The 25,403-nt window shown below is 46.2% G+C and overlaps 1 protein-coding gene across 8 annotated transcripts in view; it reads left to right on the top strand.

Moving 5' to 3' along the window:
• AGPAT4 (1-acylglycerol-3-phosphate O-acyltransferase 4) overlaps positions 1-25,403 on the top strand; it is a 123,023-nt gene that overhangs the window by 46,800 nt on the left and 50,820 nt on the right. The window lies entirely within an intron of this gene.

The following is a 25,403-nucleotide window of genomic DNA, read 5'->3' as shown; positions in this document are numbered from 1 at the left end:
CAGGCCTAAACCTGTCTCCAGAACTAAGAAATGAGCTGATGTTCACCGTCTGCTCCTTGTGGGTGATCCTAGGCCAAGGACAAGACATTAATTTTCTACTTAACCTGCCTTTTGTCGTATGAGTTCGCCACTTTTCACTTCAAAGGGTGTATCTTTTGACAGACACTCTACCGCGACAGTTTAGTTTGAGCGTCCTCTGCACAAACACCACGGCTAATCGTCCTGGGTTTTGTAAACACGGCCTTCATGAGCACTGCTTCAGCTAGTGGTCCTTTCTCAGTGGAAATAAAGGAGCTGGGTAAATTCAACGGGAATTTTTTTTTTTAAAGATTTTATTTATTTATTTGAGAGAGAGAGAATGAGAGACAGAGAGCATGAGAGGGAGGAGGGTCAGAGGGAGAAGCAGACTCCCCGCCGAGCAGGGAGCCCGATGCGGGACTCGATCCCGGGACTCCAGGATCATGACCTGAGCCGAAGGCAGTCGCTTAACCAACTGAGCCACCCAGGCGCCTGCAACGGGAATTTTTTTTAATGCAAGATTTTTGTTTCGACGGTGAATATGTCTGGCTGATATTGCACGGGGAGGTCATTTTCACGCTGTTCTCATAATCATTTCGGCCAAGGTTTGACTGGATGGGACAGTTCCTGGCTGAGATGTGCAAGTGGAAAGCAATCTTTCATGTCATTTGCACCAAAATAATGTGTGTGATGCTTAGGGTGATTTTCTTGGAACAAAAGAGGGGAATGCCACATTCAAAGAATCAGGAGATGCCTTCCCGCAAAGGCGCTGGGCAGGTACGCAGTCACACAGGTTAATGTGTGACTTAGGAAGGACCTGAAGTCTTCATCCAGCAGCTCTGTCTCGGTCCTGCCGTTTGTGAAGCCCATGCTGGCTCTTTCCCTCAGATCCTGGAAAGATGAGTCACTCCCTTCCCTGGGATTTCCCGGCACTCGGCTCTGTCTTGACTTACCTTATTGTTTTTGGGAATGTGAACTCCCCGGGGGCAGTGATGTTTGACTGGGGGTCATCCCCGTGGGACCAGCGGCTAGGCCCCTCCTGACGCAGAGCAGTAGCCCTCTCTGTGACAGTCATGTGGCTAAGTCAGGGGACCGTCCCAGGCCTGGAGTGAGCCACTGTGCACATGGAGCACCCTGCTTGGCCCTGAAGATATGTTTATGTCACCTGCAGGTGTGGGTGATTGGAAGACCCAGATGGACTTGTTGCATTTCACTGTTTCCAAGTCATAATTATTGAATGAGCCCAAACCTGTCTACTGACTACTAAGCTAGTTTAACACATAGGAGGGAACAGAAGACCATGTTACTCATTCCTAAGTAATATGGGAGAGACCGGAGTATTGTAGGATTTCAGTTACTCTAGTCTGGACTAGTTGGGGAAGGCTCTAGAAAGGGAATGACGTCAGCCAGACCTCAGAGAACAGGAACCTGGGGTGAGGAGAGGGGCAGAAGACACGTGTGCCAGGACTCCCAGTTGCGTGGGGCTGAAGCCCAGCTAGCCAAAGCACCTGTCAGGACTCTACTAGCTCACGGTACCAAACTACAGGGAGGGGGCTAGTATCAGCATCCGTCCACCGGCCACAGGAGCTGGGATGCTGGCCAACTCAGCTCCCTTAGCTCCTCTGTGCTGGTGGCCCTGATTCTTTCCAGGTGGGTTTTTTTTCACCCAGCATGGCTGCCCAAAGCTTCAGACTCTCCTTCTAATCGCTTCTGCTACCAAGGAGGAGAGGGGCCCCCCACCGCCAGCTCCAGGGCCTGGCCCAATCCGAGTCACGAGCCCATCTCTATAACCAGTAGAGCCAACAGTCCCCAGTGCCAGGTGCTAAAATTTTCCAAGTCAGTTATGAACCATAACCCACAAACTTACAGTAGATCATATTATAAAACAAAGGTAATAAGTACTCAAAACTTGTCACTCCCTAAATAGTTGATTGCATTTTACTAGTACGCCTCTTCTGGGGGCCATTTATGGAGACCTCATGTGTCTGTTAGAAACGCTACGTAACCACGCGTTCAGTGTACAAACTGACGGCTTGACATCAACCACAGTGGGAGTCTTTACACCGTGGAAGCCGGCAAAGCTATACATCAGGGCTTTTTCTCCCCGCTAGGGAGCTGGTTGGTAAGCATTTTCCAGCACATCACTACCTGCGCTGTCACTCTGGACAGGGAAGAGTACGGAAGTGACCTTGTCCAGGTCACGTGCCCACCACTGAGGGTGCGCTGCTTCTTTTCTCTTTTTTAAAGATTTTATTTATTTATTCATGAGAGACACAGAGAGAGAGAGAGGCAGAGGGAGACGCAGGCTCCCAAGGAGCAGGGAGCCCAATGCGGGGCTCGATCCCAGGACCCCGGGATCATGACCCGAGCCGAAGGCAGATGCCCAACGATCTGAGCCACCCAGGTGCCCCCTGAGTGCTTCTATTACTCGAAGAAAGGATGACCCACCTGGTCAGAGACACCAGCCATCACAGAGAGCATCTAGTGGCGGATGAGTAGACAGAGGGCCTTGGTAGGTGTTGGCATAGCAGTCTCTGGGCCAAGAGGTGAGTGGGGAGGGGGGGACTGGAATGACTAAGGGACCACCCTGAAACCCAAGCCCAACCTTGTGGGAGAGAGGTCTGTGCACCAGCGACCCCAGACGAGCCATGCAGGGGGAGCCCGGGGTCGCGCAGAGAGCGGGCGGTGCTGGCCACGCCCGGACAGTGAGGGCTGTGCCGAGTGGGCCCGTGTAGCCCCCGGCCAGGTGGTGGAACGGAGGCTGCTGGCTGGACTCTTGCATTCTGTTCCAAGGCTGTGGGTCCTTTCTTCCTGGAGATCTTCCTGTGCCAAACGGAGCAGGTGTCCCTGCCAGGCCATTGCTTTCACCAGGATAGTTTGGATGCTCATAAATACATGATTATTCACACACAATGTGTAGCTTTAGGCAGACAGGGACAGATTCTAGTCCCGTGTCTCCAACTAGAGGCAGGATTCATGGGAGAAAAGGTCAGATGAAGTCAAGCACCTTCCCGTTGGGTTAGCACATGCATGCTTGACCCTTCGGGTAGATGAGGGAAAGGTTTCCATCCTGGGCTGGGCTATTTGTCAGCGCCGTTGCAATGAGCCTTGAACAGAGCTCTCCATCTCAGCCCTCCACCAACGCATCGTCCACCTGACACCCCATGCATTTTGGGAAAGCACACTCAAACAGTGGAATGCCCTTCGATTCAATTCAGTAAACATGTATCGAGTACCTACTGTTAGCACATCCCAGGCATTGTGCTCTAGCTGCTGGGCAGGTTGGACCGGGACCCAGGTTCTGACCTGAGGCACCTCGTGCCCCCACCTCTGTCCTCTGCTGCATTTCCCACCCTCAGCGCCATTGCCTTGGCTTCCCAACAGAAGGACCGAGTTTTCCTGGGCACTCCTGTCTTTGCACGTCTCCACCCCTGTGCTTGCTGTGCTCTGGCCCCTGGCATGCCTCCTTGTTGCGTCTGCTCATTGTTCAGAAATGTTGTGAGTCCGGCCAGAGCCAGGCTGATGGGAACGCCGGGGAGCCCAACATGGTGCGTCCTGATGAGGGTGTAGGCAGCTGGAGATGAAGCCAAGCAAGCGCAGGAGGGAAGCCTGCACTAGTTAAGGCAGGAGGGGCCGTCACTGAAGAGATTACCTTAAAAGAGAGAGTTGGGGTCCCAGATGCTGCCCGAGCATTTTAGGGAACTTTCATGAATGGAGCAAAGCAGGTGCGTGGGGAAAGAGGGGTTGCGTGAAAGCCATTTGACTGTGCGGATGGAACAGCCTGAGAGTTCTCGAAGGTGGGGGTAGAGGTCGTCTGCCCTCCTGGTGCAGGAGGGTTGTGTGTTTCACACGGTCCCCCGAGCACAGAGAGCCTGGGGATGGGGTGGCCTCTCCGCCTCACAGCTTTCTTCCGAGAGCCCCGAGAGCATCGTGCTTTGCTCCCCTTGTGTGTTAGTTTCTTCTCACCCAAGCCCACCACCCCAACGTGGGGCCGGAGCTCTGTGAAACAGGTATTGCCGTCGAGGCTGTGGGTGGCTGTGGGTGTAAGCACGTTACAGTCTCCTTCGTCAGGCTGCAAAGGAGCCTCGTCAGATTGGGAGGCAAGCGAGCTCTTGGCAGCCTCACGAATTTGGCTCTAGTTGAATGAACAAACATCTGTTTGTTTTCTGTCATCCTTGTCAACAGGACATGGGAGCCGCAGAGGGGCAAGCTGGTCTGAGCTGGATCAGCTTCTCAGCTCCGGGGGCAGAGAAAGGTTGACAGCCCTTCATGGAAGGGTGCGTGCAGAGGCTTTTCCTGCAGACACACATTAACTCGATTTTGTGTACTCCATCCACTCTGAGGTGTATATTCAGGGCTAATGCTGTATCCATCGTAAAGGACTGGGTACATACACCTACAAAGCGGACATCGTAGTGGACCGGTGACTGTATGTGGAGACTGAGTTTGACCCACCACGAGGACCCTTGAGATTTTTGTTGTGGTTGAGGTGGGAGAGATATCCTACCCGGTGGTTCAAGTGAGTGGGCCTCTTCCCTCTGGCAAACATCTCTGTATCTCACGTGTGTGCTTGACTCCAGAACATAAAAGACTAGGATGTTGAAGGTTCAAAAAGAACTTATTGTGGGCTAAAATATGGTTGCTGTCTATAGCTTTCTGTGCCAGAAAGCCAGACCTGACAGCCGCACTCATGCTAAGGAACCAGGATATTTCTGTGTGATTTCCAGGAGCCAGCCTGGGCTGAGCCACAGTCATTGGGGATTTATGTATATTGTGCAGATTCAGGAGTGTGCAAAGTAGAGGAGAAGGACGAGCTGTGACCTCCAGGAGCGTGAGATGCAGCACAAATCTGCCCACTGGGTCGGACAGACATTTCAACCCCTAGATATACGGAAACTCAAGTCTGGGAAGTCATTTACAAACTAAGCAACAGATTCGAAATGCAATGCTCAAGGGTATCCAGGGGCAGGCTCCTATAGGATTAGCGTGTCATGCCTAGATGTGAAGACTCCTTTAATATTAGTATTAAATTGTATTCAGGTCTGTACAAATGAGAAGTGTCTGTAGATATTCCCTTTTGGGAATTTAAGTCAGTATTTAAAATCCTATATAAAGGCCATAGTGGTAGACTCCCTAAAGGACCGATTGTCACTCGTAAGCTAGATGTGAACCGATTTTTTGGGGTTGCAGTTAGCTGGCCCTGTTGCCTTTATCTGAGTCGTATCTGAGGAAGCTAGCAGACCAGGTTTGGGAGCCAACAAAAGCCTAGTTTTGGAAGACTCCAACTTGCAATCCAATCCCACACGGTTCGAAATATTGTACTTTTGCAGGCCCTCCCCAGCGAGGATTCTGGTGGCCAAGGGCAGGCACCGGGCACATCCCTGCTGGCCCCAGGACTGAACAGTCTGGCAGCTCCTCTGAGCCAGAAATGGTGCATAAATAGGGACACAGAGAGCAGGCCAGAGAAGTGACATCCCCCCATACTCAGCTCCCCACAGGCAGATGCACCTGCTGACCTGCAGGACCCAGGCCGGCCAGGCTGGTTTGGTTTCTGCCACCATGAGAATGATCAGAAGGCCCCAGACCCCCAAAAGTCCTTGCTTTAGCTTGTTTCCAGGCTTCTGCCTGTCTCCTTCATCCCAGCTGTCACCCTGGGATTTGAACACGCCACTCGGCCTGTTCTGCCTCCCGGCATTTCTGTTCTGCAGCACATCCTTGTTGGGTCTTCAACCCCTCCTCTGTATTTGGGCCTTCACTGACCTCATTGGTTCACTCAACAAACGTGTGTTGAGCACCTGCTTATGCTGCTCGCTGTCCTAGGAGCCGGGCAGACAACGGAGGATACCTTCCCTCTCCATTGGAGCTTCTGCCCCGCCGTGGGCATGCCTGCTGACCCTCCAGGAGTCGACTAGCTTCTGACAGGGGCTCTTGCGGCCTGAGTGGCCCCCCCACCTAGGCCCCGCTCTCTGGCCCGACCCTGCTCTGTCCACGTGCCGGTCTAGTCCCAGGTCTCTCCTGGCCTGTTCTCTCCGACTCCCCCTGGTAGACTGGGTGCGGACTATCAGGATTGGCAATAAAGGAAACAAAAATTCCCTCCTCTTTCTGCCTTTGTTAAAATCATTAACATAGTTTATAGCTAAGTTTGTGAAGACTTTCTCTAGGGGCTTGGCAGCATCTTCCTCGTAAGTGAGCGGTCTCTAACCCCTTTGATCCAGCCCCGTGGTACATGCTGTGTCACCTGCTGTTAGAGAGGTTGATGTGAGCTGCTGGGTGAACTGATGAATTCAAGCGCTCGCAGGAGAGGAGGAAGTGGACGATCCCCTCTGGGCCAGGCTCGGGATTCTGCTTGTGCCTTTCTGCTGAGCTGGCCTCCAGAGGGAGGGAGCGCCGTCCACACTGCAGGTTCCCACCCCTATGGGGATTGCATCTCAGTAAAGCACCACTCTGACCTCTCATCAGCAGGCTTGCAGCTGATTTATGGGCGACCCAACTTTTTCCATCTGGCTTGCGTTTCTGTTTCCTTAAGGAAGCCAGCCTTTCCTGCAGGGTGAATGCCCACTCTCCCCGTAATGCACACGCGAGGCTCTTCGCAGGGAACCCGCAAGTGCCGCTCGCCCACGCCGCCGCTCATGGTCCCTGCGGCGGTGCCAGTCACGTGTCGTGTCTGATTATGAGCTGCTCCTTCCTGTCGGGGTGGGGTGCCTATGTTCCTTTCAACCTCGCTGCTGTTTGATTGCTCCAGATTAGGAATTCAGGGAATTCACACTAACTTCTTTTTGTACCTGGTGTAACTACTTGGGAAAGAATTCTTTCTTTCTTTATATATTTATTTATTTATTTTTTTTTTTTTTAGATTTTTTTTTTATTTATTCATGAGAGACAGAGAGAGAGACAGAGGCAGAGGGAGAAGCAGGCTCCCCGCGGAGCAGGGAGCCCGATGCGGGACTCGATCCCAGGACCCTGGGATCATGACCTGAGCTGAAGGCAGACGCTTTACCGACTGAGCCACCCACTCAGCCGTCCCAATATATTTATTTATTTTTTATGCATGTTGAAGGTAATTTTGTTTTCTTTTCTCTATTTATTTATTTATTTTTTCTTTGATGTAGTGTTCTATGATTCATTGTTTGCGTATAACACCCAGTGCTCCATGCAGTATGTGCCCTCCTTAATACCCATCACCAGGCTAACCCATCCTCCCACCCCCCTGCCCTCTAGAACCCTCCGTTTGTTTCTCAGAGTCCATAGTCTCTCATGGTTCATCTCCCCCCTTGATTTCCCCCTCTTCATTTTTCCCTTCCTACTATCTTCTTTTTTTTTTTTTTAACATATAATGTATTATTTGTTTCAGGGGTACAGGTCTGTGATTCATCAGTCTTACACAATTCACAGCACTCACCATAGCACATACCCTCCCCAATGTCTATCACCCAGTCACCCCATCCCTCCCACCCCCCCCACTCCAGCAACCCTCAGTTTGTTTCCTGAGATAAAGAATGAATTCTTTATTTAAACCAACCAGCCACAAAGAGTTTCCTTTTGAGTCCATATCATTATTTTCCATTTCTGCACATTTTTTCCCCCATAGCTATGTCTCTTGAAAATCTACGTGATGAACGATAGCGCCTTTTTCAACCCAGTTGCTCCCTGCAGCCATTTTTGTTGCTGTGGATCTAAGAGAATTCTCATGCGGCCCGCAGAGATAGGAATGGCTGTGCGCCTTATTGGATTTTGTCTTAGATTCTGTGAGGGCTGGGAAAAAGAAAAACCAGCTCAGATCTGCGGGTGTCGGGGCCGTCTGGCATGTGTGGGTGCGTACATTTGCAGACAGGGGTGTGTGTGTTGCATCCAGCTTTTGAACACGAAGGACGCCAAGGTTGAGAGAAAGAGAAGGGTCACCCAAGCTGCCGGGATGGATAAATGCTCGGGAGCGGTGCTCCCGTGAGGGAAAGTCCACATAGGAAACATCCTGCGAGAGTTGTCCGAACACCGACCAGCTTACTTTTTAGAACCACGGTGTTTTCCTCGGTTGCTGATGTTCATATAAAACAAGAAAGACTGAAATGTCAAATGGATGCTTGGTTTACAGGAAACCTGTTTTTGAAACTGACAATTCCTGCCTTATTAGAATGGGAACTTGGCCTCACCGAGGTTTGAACAAGACTACAAGGGCTGTGGGTAGGGGGATTAAAAAGCCTGAGAAATGATGGCTGATACTGCTTTGGGTTCTCGTTCTTCAACCTCTTGTTAGGATTTGTAAAGTAGAATACCTCAGGGTGTCCCTTGGCTGATTCTAAATCCACGTCTCTCAGTCTCCAGCTCCTACGCAAGCCTCAGACTGTTTCCCACTGCTGGCTGGGAGCCCCACTGTCACCACAGGTTCGGTGTGGTGCTCACAGTTCACCCCCGGCCCCCCAGCTGCCTGTCCCCAAGCCTTCCTTGCTCTGCCGGTGGGCCACCATTTTTGCTCCCAGTGACTTCCCATCTGCCTCGCCCATATCCAGCGCCCACTCCCTCTCCAGCCCCCTTAGCCTAGACTACCATTTTTTTTTTAACCAGAGGAATAGAATTTTCTTAAATACTAATTTATTTATTTTTTATGTCGATGTTAATGGTCATCTGTCTGCACCTCTGCCTGCCCCTCACTTCATTGGAATTTGAGCTCCTTACAGGGACCTCTGTCTAGAGTTCATGTATGTGTTCCAAACACACAGAGCAGTGCTTTGCACCTAGCAGCACTAACAAATATTTGTTGAAAGAATTGATTCGTTGCATTATTCTTGTGTTATCTTCTTAGCGAATGTGTTTACCCAGCTTTACAGCATCTTCATAGCAAAGCCCAGTGCCCTGAATGACAGCTGGTACCAAAACAGCTGGGGCTGATCATGTGACCCAGGAGGTTTTTGTTCTGTTCTGTTTTGTTTTGTTTAGTTTTTTTTTCACTCAGATCTGCCCCAGAGTTAGGCAGGGTCTTGGTACTCACTGGAGAACAGATGGTCGTAAGCCAGTGCCCCAGGAGCAAGAGGGGCTTTTATATCTTCAGTGACTGATTCTATTGACATTTTTAAGCAGCCGAAGACATTTTAGCAATTGTGCCTCCAGGAGATTTCTAGAATCACTGATTGATTGCTCACTCTTCTTTGCAGAAGAGAGATCAGATCGACTCAGTCTGCATAGCTTTTGTGGAAACATGAGACTCTTAAATTCACGTCTGCATTGGAAAGAGTGTCTGGATAATAGCTTTATACTCTCTAGGGACCCAGGATTTCCTTGGAATGTTTCACTGAGTAACTAGAAGGACTACCTTTCAGCCTATTTTTTCTCTGTTGTTCTGATTGGAATTTCTATTGTTCTTTGACCTCATGGATTCTTCTCCTCTGCTTCTGTTCTGTTGGGCCCATCCATTGACTTTGTTATTTTGTTGCTGCTTTTTCAAATTCCAAAATTTCCATTTGATTCTTCTTTGCATCTTCTATTTATTTGTCGAGACTTTCTGCTTTTTATTTACTTCAAGTGTGTTCATGATTCTTTGTTGAAGGATTTTTAAGATGGCCATTTTAGAACTCTGGTCAGAGAAGCCAAACATCTATAGGATCTCGGTGTTGACAGGTGTCGGTTGTCCATCTTCATTAAAGTTGAGACTCTCTTGGATCTTGGTACATACCGTGATTTCTAGCTGTATCCTGGGCATTTGGGGTATTATGTTTTGAGACTCTGGATCTTATTTAGACCTGTTTTAGCAGGTCTTCTCTGACACTGTGTTAGTGAGGGAAGGGCTGCCATCTTGCTACTGCCCAGCAAGGGTAAGTGCCAGGGCCTCACCGTACTTCCGCAGATGCCCTGGAGGGTGGACGTGTGTCTTGCTGGTACTGAGCAAAGATGGGAGTTCAGAGTTCCCACCAGACCTCCACTGACAGCACCTGGGCTGGGATAGGGAAGAGTGCCTTCTCACATGGGAGACTTAGGGGCTCATCCCCAAGGGAGGTTGGTGAAAGTCCCAGCTCCCCAAGCAGCCTTCCCAGACACCACCCAGCAGGTGGGGGAGTTGGGGAAAAAAGCTTTGTGATGGCCTGAAAGTGGTATCCCTCCCCCTGCCCAGGTCTTTGCTGATATGAATCAGGGTAGAGCTATAGTTTTTCCATGTTTGGTTGGAGTAGGGCAGTTAATGTCTAAAAGTTTTCTGTCTTAGAGACTGCCTTTTCTCTGCTCCTTTAGCTAGAAAGAGGAGGATGGGGGGGGGGGGCGGTGCTATTTCCATCTGCATCCCATTAACTTTTCCAGGTTGTGAACATCTACTGCACCCAGTCTGGGATATACGGAAAAAATATATATGAACACCAGGGAACTCACCACCATGTTCTCCCTCTGATCCTGAGGTGGCCCCTGCCTTCTTCTCTCCACCTTTCAGCGTCTCTATCTAACGCCCTGCAGTTAGCTGAACAGGAAAAAGTGTGTCTAATCCACCTTGTCCCAGAACTAGAAGTCTCAAAGGACTATTTTAATGCCCTATTTTAGAAGAAACAACTTTGAAAAGGAGACCAGCAAAGAATAGAGAGTTTCATGTTGGCACGCTTGTTTGTTGTTGTCATTTCAACTCTTCCTCAAAATTCATTTAACTTCCTCTTATTTTGATTTTTGTGTGATCTGCCAATAGAAAGATTCATGCTGCCTCTTTTCCCCCCAAAAGTGCTATTGTTTCTTTCCATCTAGTTGATCTTCCATGTAAGTCGGATGTCTTGAGTAGAAATAAGCTGGATACATGCTTCAGTGCCTGACAAGATGAGTTTCAAAGCCTCTGTTCCCTCTGTCTGAGGAGTGTTGCTCTTTCAAGTTTTTGACTTTCAGGTGTCCCTTCTGGTCATTCTGGAGAGGGCCTGACTTACTGACCAAAGTTGATGCAGGACGAGAGAATGAATGCTCTCACGTCAGTGTCAGGAAACAGGTGGAAGGAGACTCATGACTGCCCTTGTTCCAGGAGACATGGGACTGCCCTTGCTTCCTCTTCTGGCTGGCTCTGCCCATTTGGCTTCACTGCCTCAGTTTCTCTGGCTGAGCCTGGAGAGCAGCTTGGCACGGGACCTGGAGGTCAATGGCACATATAGGCCCACTGTCTGAGGTTGGGCAGCCTGGAGGGAGGCAGGTGGAAGCTATGTTTTAGGAACAGTCACACCAGTGGATCATTACTTGTTTGACCCTGGTAAGTCGGCACTGCAGTGCTGTTCATGCTTTCCTTACAACAGAGAGCGTCCACAGCTAAAACTTTTCTGCACGCACCCTTCCATGAAGGGCCATCAACCTTTCTCTGCCCCCATGTCAAACTCTTCTTGCTCAGTCGTCGCTGGTGAGGTTGAGGCCAGTGTCGTCTTTGGTTTAAGACCCCCCAGCACTTTTTGATCAGTAGCGCTGTGTAGGCACTCCTACCAGGTAGACTTTTAAACTTGATAATCTTTCAAGTATGGGGGGATCCTCCTTTCCTTTTTTTTTCGTTTTAACTACAACTCACGTATTCTATAGCTGATTCTGTAGTAGTTACAACATAGTCAAAATGCAGGGGTGGGGGAAGGAATGAAAAGTCACTCGCAGCTTTACTTCACTGATGTGTTTAATTCTGGGGGAAAAATCCTGCTTCTTCTATCAATTACATCAGAATATATATACATATATATATATCTATCTACTAGACACCATAGCACACAAATTCTTTGAATTTGAGGGAACAACTTTTTTTTTTTTTTTTCTTAAAACAGCTGCTGGTGACAAAAAACTGTAGATAAGTTTTGATTGACATTTTGTTTGCTTTTTTAGATTTAATTAGCATTTGTAAAATTTAGGAGAGTTAAACTTAATCATGATATAATGGGATAATGAGAACCGAGTGCTGTTCCTAGATAATTGTCTTTGACTACAGGGTAAATATAGAAGGAAAAGGAAATTTGGGTAGGGGGTAAAGTAGTAGCTGAAGTATTTACCTTCTAGCCTGGAGCCAGTTATAAACGTGGATGTATGAATATTAAACGGAAGGCATTCGTTGTTATTAAACCCAGTAAAATGATAAATAAAGGCACTGGATCAACTGAAGGGCAGTTTGAAAATGCAGTAATTGAAACTTCTATCCAGACCAACTTAAAGACCATTTTCTCAAATATCAGATATGTTTAAAATATATCCTAGGGGCGCCTGGGTGGCGCAGTCGGTTAAGCTTTTGCCTCCTGGTTTCTGCTCAGGCCATGATCCTAAGGTTGTGAGATGGAGCCATGCATGGGGCTCTGCGCTCCGCATGGAGGATGATTGTCTCCTTATCCCTTGGCCCCTCCCCCCACTGGCACTCGCTCTCTCTAAAATAAATAAATAAAATCTTTAAATATATGTATATATTCTATATTGTTGTAGAAAGATATACAAATGTTAATAAACACACAATCCCCTTTGTATACATTTATTAATATGAAGATTAAATGCATTCAACTCTTATGAAGGCGACTGAGGAAAAATTTAATTTTCTTTTCTTTTTTTTTTTTTTTAGATTTTATTTATTTATTTATTTGACAGAGAGATAGTGACAGCAGGAACACAAGCAGGGGGAGTGGAAGAGGGAGGAGCAGACCCCCGGCTGAGCAGGGAGCCCGATGCGGGGCTCGATCCCAGGACCCTGGGACCATGACCTGAGCCGAAGGCAGACGCTTAATGACTGAGCCACCCAGGCGCCCCGAAAAATTTAATTTTCTAAAACACATCTTCCCAGCCCATATATTTGGAATCGAGAAGGTGAAGTCAACTCAAGAGTTCTAAAATTGTTTTCCAAACATTGAACCTAGAATCGAAATTAAATGGAAGTATCTTTTGACTTGGAGTCCACAACCACTTTTATGAGCCCTTATTACAGCCTATTTATGTTAATGGTATGCAAGCCTTTGCATAGCAGCCAAAGGAGGCCTTGATTAAATGCTTTTGTGGTGACTTTAGAAGGTCAGAAGAAGGGCGGGATGAGAATGCAACAAAGGAACACAAACTCCATGGGGGCAGGGAGCTGGCAGCAAGCTGGGCAGGCCGATAGCGGGAACTCTACCACAGGACGTCGGTCCCATGGGTCTCATGAATTCCGGCCAAAGAGAACTATCCCAGCACAATTCCATGAATTCGCATCCATTCGTTATTCACTTACCAAACATTTGCTGAGTGTCTATGACATGCCAAGCACTATGCTGGGTGCTTTAGAAGAAGGAGTAAAACACAGCTCTGTGCCCTGGAAGAGCTTTCAGTCTAATGGTCTAATCAGGGGAGACGGAGAGAGAGCACAGACAATTACGGTGCAAAATAGGTTCCAGTTACTAAATGCTGCGTAACAGAGAACCCCAAAATGTAGCGGTCTAAAACAACCACTCTGTCACCCCCACCGATGCTGCGGGCCATGAAGCTACGCAGCGCTTGGCGGCAATGGCCGTACTCTGGCCCAGGATGTCTGGCTCTTGTGAGAAGACTGCAGACCTGGGGGCTAGAAGGAGCTGGAGGTGTCTTACTCCTGATCTCGCCGTTCACGTTGGCTGTCGGCCAGGATCTCAGTTAAGCGGGGCTGTCAGTTAAGCGCTCTATCCATGTCATCTGGCCTTCCTTGCATGGCAGCCCCAGGGTAGTAGGATTTCTGAGCTAGTCGTTTGGGGATCCAAAGCGCGTGTCCTAGCTCACAGGGCGAAAGGTGCTCTGCCTTGTATGACCGAGTCTTGAGAGTCATCCCCTACTTCCGTCACATTCTCTTGGTTACAGGCACATTAGCAGCCCTCTCAGAACGGGGGGCGGGGGGAATTTGACTCTACCTCTCAATGGCAGAACGACCCCGTTCTAGAAGAGCATGGGGCATAGGAGACGTTGTTACAGCTCTCTGTAGAAAATTCAGTTGGCCACAGGATAGTAATTTTTAAATACATCTTTGACAATCCTTTCTGCAAGAAGTGGGACCCAATTCCTAACTCTCCAATGTTGGCTGGTCCTAGTGACTCTCTTCTAGCAAACGGGGTGGTGGAAATGATGCTCTGTGACTTTTGAGTCATAAAAAAGTATAGCTTCTGCCACCCCCCTCTCTCCTCCCTCCCTCTCCCCCCTCCTCCTGTCAACCCCCCCACCCCCACCCCCACCCCCACTCCCCTTCTGGGGAAGCCAGACACCATATCCTGAGGATATGCAAGCTGCCCTGAGACAGGCCCGTGGAAAGAATTGGACCTGCAGCCGCAGTTAGCCACAATAGAGGTAAATCCGCCGTTCCCAGTCAAGCCACAGCTGACATCTTGACTACAACCTCCCGAGAGACCCCAAGCCCAAATCGCTCAGTCTTGTCAGCCCCAAATTCCTGACCCCAGAAGCTGTTGGAGATAATAAATGTTTCTTGTTGTTCTGAGCCATTAAGTTTGGGGTTACACTTGTTCCAGAACGGTAGATAACCACTGCATCTAGTACAACAAGTATATAGGAGTGCGTGTTGGTGTTTGTCGGAGAGCCACCTTGCCTAGGCTTGCTGGACCAGGAAGGCTTCCTCAAGGAGGACATGCACGTGCCGAGTCTTCAAAGGCTCAGACTGGGAATGGCAGGCTAAGGCATAGGAACCTGGATGTACCACATAAGAACAATGGAAATAGGGAAAGAATTATGGGTGAATAGTGACCCAGGTCTAACTAATTGTCTGTCAGATGGGGCCTTCCTTGTGGACCACTCAGAAACTGAGGAGAACTAATATATTCCAAGAGCTGAGACCAGGACCTGGCCTTAGTTGGGATGCAGCGTTCACCCACCCTTCTCCCCCAGGTCAGCCTCAGCATCACCCTGGAGTTATTAGAAGGGCAGATCCAAGCCCTGCCCGTGCCCCAGACCTAAGACTCTACATCAGGACACCACCACCTGCAGATGGTGCAAATGGCCTATGAACATTTGAGAAGCCCCCTGCAGAGGACAGACGTGGAGTCCCCACTCCAGAGCCCCTGGTGCCTCATAGGAAGAGCTCACGGTTGTGGGAAATGTAGACAGCAGCCTGGGAAGCCAGGGACTAGTAAAAGAAACAGAAAACCATCTTGCCTGGTGGTGACAATTGACTTTCTTACTTCTGTCTTCCATTTTTAACCCAAGGTCCTCTTTGAATTAAAATAAAACCTAAAAAAAAAAAAAAGGAAATTAGTTCCTGTAATTTCCTCTTCTTTTGGTATTTTGACGTCTCCCTTAGGACCACAGTGCTCATTAATCTAGTCCCAAGGCAAATCGTCATTTTTCCTTAATGACTTCCTAACCTTCGCCTTATCTGATTAGGTGTCAAGTTAAGTCTGCCTTGAAAAGCCTCCAGCACCCTCTTCCTTGCCAGCTGATTTTCTCCAGGAAGACCTGGAGGATCAATACTGTGGAGGAAGCTGGGTGGATCAATGGGACAAGGTTTCCTTTGTAACACAGCTCCATGTCTGATGACTTCCTCTGCTCAGTTGTGTCCCTGGCGGCAGGCCGGGGGCTGAGGCCAGGCTCTGCAGGGAGCTACAGCTCTCCCATCTCCGCTCCTGGAAGGGTCATCTTGCCTTGGACTCACCAGTCCGCAGGCTGGATGTGCAGTTTCAGCTGAGAGCAGTCATCCGAACTGAGAGAGGGACTTATTATTCTCCAACAAGGTGGTAGGAGGTCTCCATGTTGATGAATTTGGATGGATCAGAAAGGGTGGCCAAATGGAATGGCCTTCTCGGAGACAAGAGTCATGGGATGGCAATGCACCAAATGGTCCAGGAACAGATGGATCCTCCTTTGAGTTCACACATGTCATTTGTCCCTGATTCTTCCTCCTCTTCTTCTTTTTTTTTTTTACTCATATTTAAAATTCAGGATATTTAAACTAAAAAACAAGCAAACTCAAACAGTTAACCCGCTTTTTTCCACCTCTGACCCTCTACATCTGGCCACCACCAGTCCGTTCTCTGTATTTATGAGCTTACATATTTATTTATTTTTAGATTCTACACGATATTTGTCTTTCTCTGTCTTAGTTCACTTAGCATAATGCCCTCAGGTCCATCTGTGTTGTTGCAAATGGCAAGAGTTCATGCTTTGTTATTGGTGAGTAATATTTTACAATATGTATTGTAAATATGTATATGTAATTGTATTGTAAATATGTAAATATGTATATTTACAGTATGTACTGTAAATTGTAAAATATTATACAATATGTGTGTATATGTATATGTGTATGCACACATCGTATCTTCTTTACCCACTCACCTCTAATGGACACTTAGGTTCTTTCCCTATCTTGGCTGCTGTAAATAATGCTGCATTGAACATGAGTGTACATATATCTTTTCATATCTTTTCAAGTGCTTTCATTTTCCCTGGGTAAATACCCAGAAGTGAAATTGCTAGGTCATAGGTAAGTCTATTTTCAATTTTTTGAGGATCCTCCATGCTGTTTCCCACAGTGGCTGCACCAATTTACATTCCCACCAACAGTGCACAAGAATTTCCTTTTCTCCACATCCTCGCCAACACTTGCTATGTCTAGTCTTTTTGAAAGTAGCCATTCTAACGGGTGTGAGGTGATATCTCATTGTGGTTTTGATTTGCATCTGCCTGATGATTAATGATGTAGAGCATCATTTCATGTACCTGTTGGCCGTCTGCATGTCTTTTTTTGGAAAATGTTTATTCAGATCTTCTGCCCATTTTTAAATCAGATTTTGTTTGTTTCTTTTGCTCTTGAGATACAGGAGTTCTTTGTATATTTGGTATTAGACCCTATCAGATATATAAATCATATATCGAAATACTTTCTCTCATTTGGTGGGTTGCCTTTTCATTTTGTTGATGGTTTCCTTTGCTGTGCAGAAGCTTTTTAGTTTGGTGTAGTCCCGCTTGCTTATTTTTGATCTTGGTTGTTTTTTTTTTTTGCTTTGGGCATCAGATTCAAAAAATCATTGCCAAAACCTATGTCAAGAAGCTTACCACCTATGTTTTCCTCTAGGATTTTTATGGTTTCAGGTCTTACTTTCAAGTCTTGAATCCATTCTGAGTAATTTTTATGTATGGTGTAAGAAAGTGGTCCAGTTTCATTTTTTTGCATCTGGCTGCCCAGTTTTCCCAACACCATTTATTGAAGAGACTGCCCTTTCCTGCATTGCATAGCCTTGGCTCCTTTGTCATAAATTAATTGACTATGTATGTGTGAGTTTATTTCTGGGTTCTCTATTCTGTCCCGTTGACCTATGTCTATTTTTTTGCCAATACTATACTGTTTTAATTACTATAGCTTTGTAATATAGTTTGAAAAAGGGAGCATGATGCTTTGTTCTTCTTTTTCAAGATTGCTTTGGCTGTTTGGGGTCTTTTGTGGTTCCACACACATTTTAGGATTGTTTGTTCTAGTTCTGTAAAAAAAATGTCATTGGAATTTTGATAGGGATTGCATTGAATCTATAGATTGCTTAGGGGTAGTATGGACATTTTAACAATATTAATTTTTCCAGTCCATAAACGTGGACTAGCTTTCCATTTATTTGTGTCTTATTCAATTTCTTTCATTAATGTCCTGTAATTTTCAATATACAGGTTTTTCACTTCCTTGGTTAAATTTATTCCCAGGTATTTTATTCTTTTTGATACAATAGTGAATTAGATTGTTTTCATAATTTCTCTTTCTAATAGTTCATTATTAGTATAAAGAAATACTACAGAGTTGTGTATTGATTTTGTAGTCTTCAAGTTTACTGAATTCATTTATTAGTTCTAACAGTTTTTTGATGGAGTGTTTAGGTTTTCTAAATATAATATCATGTCACCTGCAAATACTGACACTTTTACTTCTTCTGTTCCAATTGAGTCCCTTTTCCTTCTTGCCTAATTACTCTGTCTAGGACTTCCAATACTATTGAATAAAAGTGGTGAGAGTGTCCTGTTCTTGATCTCAGAGAACAAGCTTTTAGCTTTTTACCATTGAGTATGATGTTAGCTGTGGGCTTGTCATACATGGCCTTTATTATGTTGAGCTCTGTTCCTTTTCTGCCCACTTTTTTGAGAGTTTTTATCATAAATTGATATTGAACTATGTCAGATGCTTTTTTTGCATCTATTGAGATGATCATATGATTTTTATCCTTCATTTTTTTAATGTGTATAGCATTGATTGATTTGGAAATGTTGGACCAAGCTTGCATCCTTGGAGTAAATCCCACTTGATTCATGGTGTATGATCCTTTTAATGTATTATTGAGTTGGTTTGTTAATATTTGTTGAGAATTTTTCCCTCTATATTCATCAGGGATATTGGTCTGTAATTTTTTTTTTCATGTGACGTTCTTGTCTGGTTTTGGTATCAGAGTAATGCTGGCCTCATAAAATGATTTTGGAAGAGTTCCCTCCTCTTGTGTTTTTTGGAAGAATTTGTCCCTGATCCTTTGCTAGGAAAAGAGTGACCTCTTGTATACTCAGTCAGCATAATAAACATGATTACTGAAGAGGACAAGAGGCACAGATGAATTCAGAGTATTCTTGAGCAATCAAAGACTGACATCATGCTACACTGTGACATATACTCAAAGACACCCATTTTTTTTTTCTCCTTGTCCAGCTCCAGGGTGGTAAGACACTGGGCAGGGATGGGAGGAGAGGAAGAGAATGCAAGTCTTCTCAGATAATTAGAATTTTACTACAGTTATTTGGGGATGAAATGGCATATTATTTAAGATATGGCTCTCTGAATCAGACAGCCACTCCATTATTTAGCGCTTGGTACACAGAGCTTAATTAAAAATTTAATAACACTTATTGAATGCCTTCTATAGAAGTAGTAAATATACCAATGTTAAAACTAAGATTATTAGCTTTATTCTACTGTGATTTTCTTGTAGAAATGATGCACAGTTCCACAGTCTCTCTGCCAGGTTCTAACTCCAGAGCTGAGGATCGTCCTTTCCTTTTCTTTTCTTTTTTTTTTTTTAATTTTTTATTTATTTGCGAGAGAGAGAATGAGAGACAGAGAGCATGAGAGGGAAGAGGGTCAGAGGGAGAAGCAGACTCCCTGCCGAGCAGGGAGCCCGATACGGGACTCAATCCCGGGACTCCAGGATCATGACCCGAGCCGAAGGCAGTCGCTTAACCAACTGAGCCACCCAGGCGCCCCTCCTTTTCTTTTATTTCTTCCTTCCCCGTTATGCCGAGATTCATCCCAATTCAAAGTTGGGCTTCCCAGAAACACTCTTCAGTACTTTTGCCTTTGCCTTTTTCTCAGTCCCCATATCACTCTGCTGGTGCTCAAGGCTGGTGGCTCTCCAAGATTTGAAGGAGCAAGCTGGTGTTTTTGGAGGCCAAGAGGCATATATCCTTCATGCAAGAATTCGCGTGGTGCAGGGGGGCATGACCCCAAGCAGTTTCTCCAGTGGTGGTGATGAACGTGGCCATCCCTCCCTGCTTGTAGCCAGCCGCTTGTGCGGTAAGGGGCTACTGGGTTCAGTCGTACCAGTCGGTTTCCCCCAAAAAGGAATTGTGTATACGATCTCCACGTCGACAAAGAACCTTCAGAGCAACCCCTCGCTTTAGATTAGGGTTTGATTAAAGAACTGGGTACTATAGCCAGGACACAGTGAACACATAAACCTGCTATCCCAGCAGCATGGCTGGAACCAAGTCATGGTGCCCGCGTGGGGCTAGAGCCTTCACTGTGGCCTCCATAGCCCTGCGCTCCGAGCAGCACGAGAGCAGTGGGAGGGTGGGCATGCCAAGAAGATGCATGGAGGACATGCAACCAAATGCCTGCTGGAAATGTTTGCAGTCCTATAGAAAGGGCTTGATGTGTTTCTGCAAGTCTGATGCATAGTCTTGTAACATGTTATTTATGCAGAAGAGACACCAATTAATTTTTTTTTTTTTTGTAATTTCTCTACAATTACCAAACTGGAATCTCTTTAAAACTTGCATTGTTAGGCATGCCATATCCAGATGTTTTGTACTAAGCCAGTGAACCATGTTGAGAATGTAGACAATCTGTTCCAAAGGCCTATTGCACCATGAATTTCAAAAACAACTTTTAAGACTTCAGAGCATGAATTAATATTAGTAGTAATTCTGGTATATGTTAGTTTGAGAATCAGAATCTTGGACACTATAAGGTATCTTTCCCTTAACAAGCTATGTCATCCCGTATTCATTTGAGGATGTCTAGGAGCTCTGGGTCATATCTCCTGTTAACACGCACATACTTTGCCAGAGGAGAGGGAGAAAGCAACAGTGATCCAATGTTCTAGGCGCTGTCCCCAAGTTCTTGAGCAGACTCTGCACTGAGCATGGAGTCCAAAGCGGGGCTCGATCCCACAACCCAGAGATCATGACCAGAGCCCAAACCAAGGGTGGACACTCAACTAACTGAGCCACCCAGACACCCCTTATCCACCTTTGAAATGAAGAATAAGGAACACAGAACTTTTCCATTAACATATCAGTAAATACAATGGGAACATACTCAGTTCTTTGTCATAGAAGGCTGGAAGGGAAAACTGTAAAGATACAAAATACGCAATGAGTGAGGAAGAAAGAAGTAGAAAACTAAGGAAGAGTAGGGATAAAAACACACGTGGAAAAGATATCCCCCCCCCCCCCAACAGAGAAAACATTAAAATGGAAGGAATAAGTCACTAGCCTGAATTTGGGTGAACTATGCGGGATTGTTCACTTCAGCTGACAGGGAGGCCAGGACCAAGTTTCAGTCAATATCTAATGAATATTGATTGATGGTGAGCCCAGGTAAGTAACTGTATTCCCAGAACTTGAATGCCTGCAGGCACTTAACCCTCTGCCCGGTGCCCTCTGCCAGGACCTTCACCAGGAGGAAGGGCTGGGTCATCAGACTCTCCTTGCCCGCCTCCCCTCCACTCTCCACATCTTTTCAGGAGCTTCGGCAAGATGACCTCTATCGGTTAAGAGCAGCAGGGAAACTCCAGATCTGGTTTCGGAGATAAAAACAGGAGCAGTCAGGGTTGGTACCCCTCCAGGCCGCCCCCCAAGCCCCCCACCGCCACCGGCTCCGAGGCAGGAGGGAGCAGGCCTGGCGCTCTGGGAGATTTTCCAGAGGAGAGGGCAACCAAGTTTAGACCTTGAGAATTTTTACCAAGATTATATGGAATAAATCATTAAGAAATCAAGATAAACGGGTGTACTTAACTTCATCAGGAATGACTCACGGTTTCCTGGAACATTCGTTCCTTAGCGGCCCTGTCGTGTGAGGAGACCCTTCTCTGAAGAGTCTCAGGCACATTGAGTGTGTTGTCCTGACAAGGCTGGTCTTCTAAGAGGGACGGCTGGATGCACTAGATACCCCAGCTTTTCTTGTCTTCCTCTGGGTCTCTGACTACTTAATGCGGTTCTACCAAGTACGCTTCTGCTGCATAGACCAGGAACACACTGAGGGAACTGTGACGTTAAGTGCATCTACAAACCTTCTTTGGCCTTTTAAAGATGACTTGTTACTGTATGAAATCCCTGTAATTCTAGATGGCTCTAGAGGTAGGAATGACTGTGTATTCATTGCAGGACACACCACACAATGAATGTTTGTTTGAACAGTGTTTATTCCAGTTAGCCTTCCAGTCCACTTGTTGTCCTATAGTGCTTGTCTTCTCTGGATAATTGCTTTTTCCCCTTTTTGGGGGGAAGACTGCCATTGGAAAGAGCTAGAACCTTACCCTGAAAATAGTAGCCAGCTTCTTGTCCTGAGTTATTCTTCAGCTTGATTTGGACTTAAATGGTAAGTTTGCTTCAAATTCCAAATGTTTCCAGCACGGTTAAATTAAACTGTATTTTATTCTTGTGGAGAAAAGAATATATGTAATTTTGGACATAGATAATGTTGAGATCTCCAAGAGGCCCCGATGACTAGTATCCTTCCCAGATATTTTTCTGAACAATTTGAGAACTTAAGCAAAGACATGGAGGATGGTGGCCAGAATGTTTCCTCTGTCCCTGATGGAGCCTGTCTAGGAAGCTATAGCTTTGTAAAATCCAAATGGGCCTGCTGACCAAGCCCCAGAATTGGGCAGGCAGTGGGTCCAGGGAAGCCTCCTAAGGTCAAAGAGAGCAGTTCCCGGAGAGTGTTGGAATGCTCACTTGAGGATGGAGTGTAGACCCAAGTCAAGAATTCCTGTTTTAACCTTCCTAAACTCACCAGTCATATATTACCCCTCCTCTCCTGGGTCAGGTGAGTAAAGGGGTGTTAGGAGGACAGGCATTTACGTAGGGAAACCAGAAGTGAAGAGAGGCTCCCATCTGAATGGCAAGAGTATCAGATCACTTACCTTGGAAAGTGTTTCATTCATTCATTCCTCAAATGTTCCCTGGACTTCTACTCTGTAAGAGGCACCAAGTCTGATATCACAAAGATGAAAAAATGTTTCTTTCCTCAAATAACAGTCTTGTGGAGGACTCACACACACACACACACACACACACACAGGAGTGGTGACCAAGTTTGAGAGTGAGGCTGATCAAGGACATGAGAACCACTCATGAAGGTTCTTTATAACATGCTAAGGAGCTCTAACTTCATCTTTTAGATTAGTGCTGCCCATTAGAAGTATAATGAGAACCACATATGCAATCTTTAATTTTCTGGTAACCACATTGAAAAATTAAAAGAAACAGGTGAAATTCATTTTAATAATATATCTCATTACCACAATATGTTCAAATTACCATTTCAAAATGTTACCATTATAAAACACTGGACAGCACAGCTAGAGACACTGATTATTAACCCCACTTTACATATGGAGACCTTGAGGCTTAGAAAAGTGAACCACCTTGAAGAGAACAGACCATTTTCAATATGGCTGCTGAGGTTATTTCACCCACTCTTGTTCAGCAAGAAGAAAGATTAAACTAAAATTAAAAATTAAACTAAAACCTAAACTAAAAATTAAAACCAACCTAAAAATACTGAATAAAAACTATTTTTGAAAATCTTCTTCAAAGTGTCAAAATGCTGTCAAGGTAGCAAGGACATACCAGGCAACATCTAAGGGAAGAAAGGAGCCAAGAGAGTTCTGATCATTTTGAAGGAGGCGAGAAAGGGGAGAGAAGAAAGACACGTTGGAAACGGGAGATGAATAGAGTGCATAAAATAAGATGGTCACTCAAAGTCCGGGAGGGAGACCAGTGTGCCACCCCATACACTCTACGGCTCGGGTCACAATGCTGCAGGCTGGGGGCCTCGAGGCGGAAGCACCATTTCTGCCTTCAAGATTGGAGAAAAACAGGGGCGCTTGAGTGGCTCAGTCGTTAAGCGTCTGCCTTTGGCTCAGGTCATGGTCCCGGGGTCCTGGGATCGAGCCTCATATCGGGCTCCCTGCTCAACAGGGAGTCTGCTTCTCCCTCTCCCACTCCCCCTGCTTGTGTTCCCTGTCTCATTGTCTTTGTCTCTGTCAAATAAATAAAATCTTAAAAAAAAAAAAAAGATTGAAGAAAAACAAATGACCTTCCCAAAGTTATCACCTAGAAGAAGTAGAGTCAGTGATCCAACCCAGTCTGTGCTGACTCCAGAGTTTGAACTTACAGAGGGAACAGTAACCACCTTGGGGCCTAATTTTGTCCACATTGACTGAAACTCTCTTCTGCCACAACATTGTTACCCGCTGGGTGACGCGGATGCAATTTCTCAGCTCACGTAACCTGTATCTGACAAAATCTTGGTTATTGATATTTCAAACATCAATCGACAAAAGGCAAATGGCTGCAATTTAACGTTGACTGTGTCCTTACCCTAATGATTCAATCGATGTCTCCAGGACTATGACAGGTGGAAAAATGTATGTACACATCTTTAATCTTGTCTGGCTCTAGTTTCACCAGCCATCAGAGCTGCTGGGAGTGGAAAATCTCTCCACTCGTACCTGAGATGTTTGGCCCCTTCTCTTTCTGCCGCTTGGCATCTTAACTTCAGCGGTCTGGGCGTTCGGCCCCCTTGATCAGAGATCTGTTCTCTATACTTGAGTTTATATTGCGATGGTATAATTGTCCCCGTTTTGTTCAGTTCCTAAGTACCATATTTTTACTGTTCTACATATTTCTTACTCCTAATTTGCATACAGCAGAGTGGTTAAGAGTGTGGGGTTTGGAGTCCACTGGGCCTAGGTTGAGTCTGGCTTTGTGACCCTGGGTGTCTACTCAAGTCCTCTATACTTTGGTGTTCTCATGTGTAAAAAGGGTCTACTATAGCTGCCTCATTAAATAAGATAACATTTGTAAACATTGTCACTATGCATAGCCCATAACGAGCACTTAATCAATATGTTATTATATCTGGAATCCAGTCATTAGCCTTTCAAGGATTCAGAAACCGAGGTAGTGATGCTGGGGAGATTTGAACACCAGAGTAGCAGTGAGTCTAACTGAATTCTGTTCATGGGAAATCTAGATTGGGAAGACTGTTTGCCTCTGAATATATTTGTCAAGAACGAAGAACAAGCCTTGACTACCATTATAGCCTCAGATGAGAGTCTATTGGATAGATAGGTCAAATTATGGCCCAAGAGCCAACGCCACTGACTCTCCTAATGATGGATTCCTTTCTGCTGGCCTTTACCCTAGAGATGGATATTTCAGGTCATGTTGATGTCGTTCCTTTTCCTTCTGGACCTATAGGGGTTTGGCAGCTGCTGATCTTCCTTTCTTGCCCTCATGATTGCAGAGTGAGATTTGAGGTGTTTGGAGGTGCGGGTGGAGTGGGATTCTTTCTACCGTCTTGGTCAACATCGTAAGGCCAGGGATCTGACAGAACCTCAGTTTGCTTTCTTCCTGGCAAAGCGTCTCAAGGACTCTGTTGATGGGCCATCAAGAACTGACACCAGCTGAAAGGCAGGAGAGAACATGCTAAGGGCAGAAACATCAATGGTAGTTTATGTGTCCTCTAGAACATTCTTTTATGGAAGAAATAGAAAAGGATCAACTCACCCTGTCCTTTTTTTAATTAATAGACTTTATTAAGAGTGGTTTTAGGTTTGTAGGAAAACAGAAATTACAGTTAGTTCCTGTGTAACCCTCACTTCTGCCACCCGCCCCCCACACACACGGTTTCTGCTACTATTAGCATCTTGCATTATGTGGTACACAACAATATCATAGACAACAGTGCCACTGCCCTGAGAATCCCCTGGGCTCCACCCGGGCCCCCCTCCCCGTCCCCGCTAACTCTGGGCCCGGCCATACCCAGCTCATGGCCGTGTTGCAGATGCAGCCTGTCTAAAGGACATCGGCTTGCAAAGGTCACCCTGGTTCTTTTCATTCCTGTCCTTCACGGAATCTAAGGTGCCCCTGATTGTGGGGCGCATCCTGCCTTAGAGATCTCTAAGAAAGAAGCAGACCCGCCACAGTTACACGGAGGTGCACCT

The sequence above is a fragment of the Mirounga angustirostris genome, unplaced genomic scaffold (assembly GCF_029215605.1).
Source record: "Mirounga angustirostris isolate CCGP_5_RB_7025 unplaced genomic scaffold, mMirAng1.0.hap1 SCAF_8, whole genome shotgun sequence".
In the NCBI taxonomy this organism is placed as follows: Eukaryota; Metazoa; Chordata; class Mammalia; order Carnivora; family Phocidae; genus Mirounga; species Mirounga angustirostris.
Note: the sequence above shows the minus strand (reverse complement) of the source record. Positions and strands in the feature narration are given on the sequence as shown.